This window comes from Ambystoma mexicanum, unplaced genomic scaffold, assembly GCF_040938575.1.
Source record: "Ambystoma mexicanum isolate Mex_15411 unplaced genomic scaffold, UKY_AmexF1_1 Mex_scaf3, whole genome shotgun sequence".
In the NCBI taxonomy this organism is placed as follows: Eukaryota; Metazoa; Chordata; class Amphibia; order Caudata; family Ambystomatidae; genus Ambystoma; species Ambystoma mexicanum.
In genome coordinates this window covers 17,108,830-17,114,829 of record NW_027182444.1, presented here as the reverse complement: position 1 = coordinate 17,114,829, position 6,000 = coordinate 17,108,830, and positions in this window count along the sequence as shown.

Genomic DNA, 6,000 nt, shown 5'->3' with positions numbered 1-6,000 from the left:
TATAGAAGCATTGAGATATCATATCTTATGCTATCAGAAGAGTCTCAGGATAGGAATGGGAAGGAGTTGGATATCACATCTCATGGTAAAGGGAGGGTCTCAGGTTTGGAAGATAAGGATTTGGATATCACATCTCATGTTATAGGAAGGATCTCAGGTTTGGTATTAGAAGTATTGAGATATCACATCTCATGCTATCGGAAGGATCTCAGGTTTGGTATAGAAGCATTGAGATATCATATCTTATGCTATCAGAAGGGTCTCAGGATTGGAATGGGAAGGAGTTGGATATCACATCTCATGCTAAAGGGAGGGTCTCAGGTTTGGAAGGGGAAGGATTTGGATATCACATCTCATGTTATAGGATGGATCTCAGGTTTGGTATTAGAAGTATTGAGATATCACATCTCATGTTATCGGAAGGATCTCAGGTTTGGTATTAGAAGTATTTAGATATCACATCTCATGCTATAGGAAGGGTCTCAGGATTGGAATGGGAAGGAGTTGGATATCACATCTCATGCTAAAGGAAGGGTCTCAGGTTTGGTAGAAGCATTGAGATATCACATCTCATGCTATAGGAAGGGTCTCAGGATTGGAATGGGAAGGACTTAGATATCACATATCATGCTATAGGGAGGGTCTCAGTTTTGATATTAGAAGCATTGAGATATCACATCTCATGCTATCGGAAGTGTCTCAGGATTGGAATGGGAAGGAGCTGGATATCACATCTCATGCTAAAGGAAGGGTCTCAGGTTTGGAACGGGAAGGAGTTGGATATCACATCTCATGTTATAGGAAGGGTCTCAGGTTTGGTATAAACATTGAGATATCACATCTCTGCTATCGGAAGTGTCTCAGGATTGGAATGGGAAGGAGTTGGATATCCCATCTCATGTTATAGGACGGGTCTCAGGTTTTTTATTAGAATCATTGAGATATCATATTGCATGCTGTAGGAAGGGTCTAAGGATTGGAATGCGAAGGACTTGGATATCACATCTCATGCTATAGATAGGCTCTCAGGTTTGGAAAGTGAAGGAGTTGGATATCACATTTCATGTTAGAGGAAGGATCTCAGGTTTGGTATTAGAGGCATTGAGATATCACATCTCAGGCTATAGGAAGGGTCTCAGGATTGGAATGGGAAGGAATTGGATATCAAATCTCATGCTATAGGAAGGGTCTCAGGTTTGGTATAAGCATTGAGATATCACATCTCATGCTATAGGAAGGGTCTCAGGATTGGAATGGAAGGAGTTGGATATCACATCTCATGTTATAGGAAGGATCTCAGGTTTGGTATTAGAAGCATTGAGACATCACATCTCATGCTATAGGAAGGGTCTCAGGATTGGAATGGGAAGGAGTTGGATATCAAATCTCATGCTATAGGAAGGGTCTCAGGATTGGAATGGGAAGGAGTTGAATATGACATCTCATGCCGTAGGAAGGGTCACAGGTTTGGTATAAACATTGAGATATCACATCTCTGCTATCAAAAGGGTCTCAGGATTGGAATTGGAAGGAGTTGGATATCCCATCTCATGTTATAGAAAGAGTCTCAGGTTTGGTATTAGAAGCATTGAGATATCACATCTCATGGTATAGGAAGTGTCTCAGGATTGGAATGGGAAGGACTTGGATATCACATCTCATGCTATAGGTAGGGTCTCAAGTTTGACATTAGAAGCATTGAGATATCACATCTCATGCTATAGGAAGGGTCTGAGGATTGGAATGGGAAGGAGTTGGATATCACATCTCCTGCTATGGGAAGGGTCTCAGGTTTGGTATAAGCAGTGAGATATCACATCTCATGCTATAGGAAGTGTCTCAGGATTGGAATGGGAAGGAGTTGGATATCACATCTCATGTTATAGGAAGGATCTCAGGTGTGGTATAAGCATTGAGATATCACATCTCTGCTATCGGAAGGGTCTCAAGATTGGAATGGGAAGGAGTTGGATATTCCCATCTCATGTTATAGGAAGGGTCTCAGGTTTGGTATTAGAAGCATTGAGATATCACATCTCATGCTATAGGAAGGGTCTCAGGATTGGAATGGGAAGGACTTGGATATCACATCTCATGCTATAGGGAGGGTCTCAAGTTTGATATTAGAAGCTTTGAGATATCACATCTCATGATATCGGAAGGGTCTCAGGATTGGAATGGGAAGGAGTTGGATATCACATCTCATGATAAAGGAAGGGTCTAAGGTTTGGAAGGGGAAGGATTTGGATATCACATCTCATGTTATATTACGGGTCTCAGGTTTGGTATTAGAAGCATTGAGATATCAAGTCTCATAGTATAGGAAGGGTCTCAGAATTGGAATGGGAAGGAGTTGGATATCCCATCTCATGTTATAGGAAGAGTCTCTGGTTTGGTATTAGAATCATTGAGATATCACATCGCATGCTGTAGGAAGGGTCTAAGGATTGGAATGGGATGGACTTGGATATCACATCTCATGCTATAGGTAGGCTCTCAGGTTTGGTATAAGCATTGAGATATCACATCTCATGCTATAGGAAGGGTCTCAGAATTGGAATGGGAAGGAGTTGGATATCACATCTCAAGCTGTAGGAAGGGTCTCAGTATTGGAATGGGAAGGACTTGGATATCACATCTCATGCTATAGGAAGGCTCTCAGGTTTGGAAGGGGAAAGAGTTGGATATCTCATTTCATGTTAGAGGTAGGATCTCAGGTTTGGTATTAGAGGCATTGAGATATCACATCTCATGCTATCAGAAGGGTCTCAGGAATGGAATGGGAAGGAGTTAGATATCACATCTCATGCTAAAGGGAGGGTCTCAGGTTTGGAAGGGGAAGGATTTGGATATCACATCTCATGTTATAGGAAGGATCTCAGGTTTGGTATTAGAAGCATTGAGATATCACATCTCATGCTATCGGAAGGATCTCAGGTTTGGTATTAGAAGCATTGAGATATCACATCTCATGCTATCAGAAGAGTCTCAGGATTGGAATAGGAAGGAGTTGGATATCACATTTCATGCTAAAGGGAGGGTCTCAGGTTTGGAAGGGGAAGGATTTGGATATCACATCTCATGTTATCGGAAGGATCTCACGTTTGGTATTAGAAGTATTGAGATATCATATCTCATGCTATAGGAAGGGTCTCAGGATTGGAATGGGAAGGAGTTGGATATCACATCTCATGCTATAGGGAGGGTCTCAGGATTGGAATGGGAAGGACTTAGATATCACATATCATGCTATAGGGAGGGTCTCAGTTTTGATATTAGAAGCATTGAGATATCACATCTCATGCTATCGGAAGTGTCTCAGGATTGGAATGGGAAGGAGCTGGATATCACATCTCATGCTAAAGGAAGGGTCTCAGGTTTGGAACGGGAAGGATTTGGATATCACATCTCATGTTATAGGAAGGGTCTCAGGTTTGGTATAAGCATTGAGATATCACATCTCTGCTATCGGAAGTGTCTCAGGATTGGAATGGGAAGGAGTTGGATATCCCATCTCATGTTATAGGACGGGTCTCAGGTTTGTTATTAGAATCATTGAGATATCATATTGCATGCTGTAGGAAGGGTCTAAGGGTTGGAATGTGAAGGACTTGGATATCACATCTCATGCTATAGATAGGCTCTTAGGTTTGGAAAGGGAAGGAGTTGGATATCACATTTCATGTTAGAGGAAGGATCTCAGGTTTGGTATTAGAAGCATTGAGATATCACATCTCATGCTATAGGAAGGGTCTCAGCATTGGAATGGGAAGCAGTTGGATATCACATCTCATGCTATAGGAAGGGTCTCAGGTTTGGTATAAGCATTGAGATATCACATCTCATGCTATAGGACGGGTCTCAGGATTGGAATGGAAGGAGTTGGATATCACATCTCATGTTATAGGAAGGATCTCAGGTTTGGTATTAGACGCATTGAGACATCACATCTCATGCTATAGGAAGGGTCTCAGGGTTGGAATGGGAAGGAGTTGGATATCACATCTCATCCAATAGGAAGGGTCTCAGGTTTGGAATGGGAAGGAATTGGATATCACATCTCATGTTATAGGAAGGATCTCAGGTTTGGTATTAGAAGCATTGAGATATCACATCTCATGCTATAGGAAGGGTCTCAGGATTGGAATGTGAAGGATTTGGATATCACATCTCATGCTAAAGGAAGGGTCTCAGGTTTGGTAGAAGCATTGAGATATCACGTCGCTGCTATCGGAAGGGTCTCAGGATTGGATTGGGAAGGAGTTGGATATCCCTTCTCATGCTATAGGAAGGGTCTCAGGATTTGAATGGCAAGGAGTTGGATATCACATCTCATGCCATAGGAAGGGTCTCAGGTTTGGTATAAGCATTGAGATATCACATCTCTGCTATCGGAAGGGTCTCAGGATTGGATTGGGAAGGAGTTGGATATCCCTTCTCATGCTTTAGGAAGTGTCTCAGGTTGGAATGGGAAGGAGTTGGATATCACATCTCATGTTATAGGAAGGGTCTCAGGATTGGAATGGGAAGGATTTGGATATCACATCTCTTGCTATAGGAAGGGTCTCAGGATTGGAATGGGTAGGAGTTGGATATTACTTTCTTGCTATAGGAAGGGTCTCATGTTTGGAATGGGAAGGAGTTGGATATCACATATGCTATAGTTAGTGTCTCAGGTTTGGAACGGGAAGGAGTTGGATATCACATCTCATGTTATAGGAAGGGTCTCAGGTTTGGTATAAGCATTGAGATATCACATCTCTGCTATCGGAAGCGGCTCAGGATTGGAATGGGAAGGAGTTGGATATCCCATCTCATGTTATAGGAAGAGTCTCTGGTTTGGTATTAGAATCATTGAGATATCACATCGCATGCTGTAGGAAGGGTCTAAGGATTGGAATGGGATGTACTTGGATATCACATCTCATGTTATAGGTAGGCTCTCAGGTTTGGTATAAGCATTGAGATATCACATCTCATGCTATAGGGAGGGTCTCAGGATTGGAATGGGAAGGAATTGGATATCACATCTCATGCTATAGGAAGGGTCTCAGATTTGGTATAAGCATTGAGATATCACATCTCATGCTAAAGGAAGGGTCTCAGGATTGGAATGGGAAGGAGTTGTATATGACATCTCAGGCCATGACATCTCAGGCCATAGGAAGGTTCTCAGGTTTGGTGTAAGCATTGAGATATCATATTGCATGCTGTAGGAAGGGTCTAAGGATTGGAATGGGAAGGACCTGGATATCACATCTCATGCTATAGAACGGCTCTCAGGTTTGGAAAGGGAAGGAGTTGGATATCACATCTCATGTTATAGGATGGATCTCAGGTTTGGTATTAGAAGTATTGAGATATCACATCTCATGTTATCGGAAGGATCTCAGGTTTGGTATTAGAAGTATTGAGATATCACATCTCATGCTATAGGAAGGGTCTCAGGATTGGATTGGGAAGGAGTTGGATATCACATCTCATGCTAAAGGAAGGGTCTCAGGTTTGGTAGAAGCATTGAGATATCACATCTCATGCTATAGGAAGGGTCTCAGGATTGGAATGGGAAGGACTTAGATATCACATATCATGCTATAGGGAGGGTCTCAGTTTTGATATTAGAAGCATTGAGATATCACATCTCATGCTATCGGAAGTGTCTCAGGATTGGAATGGGAAGGAGCTGGATATCACATCTCATGCTAAAGGAAGGGTCTCAGGTTTGGAACGGGAAGGAGTTGGATATCACATCTCATGTTATAGGAAGGGTCTCAGGTTTGGTATAAACATTGAGATATCACATCTCTGCTATCGGAAGTGTCTCAGGATTGGAATGGGAAGGAGTTGGATATCCCATCTCATGTTATAGGACGGGTCTCAGGTTTGTTATTGGAATCATTGAGATATCATATTGCATGTTGTAGGAAGGGTCTAAGGGTTGGAATGTGAAGGACTTGGATATCACATCTCATGCTATAGATAGGCTCTTAGGTTTGGAAA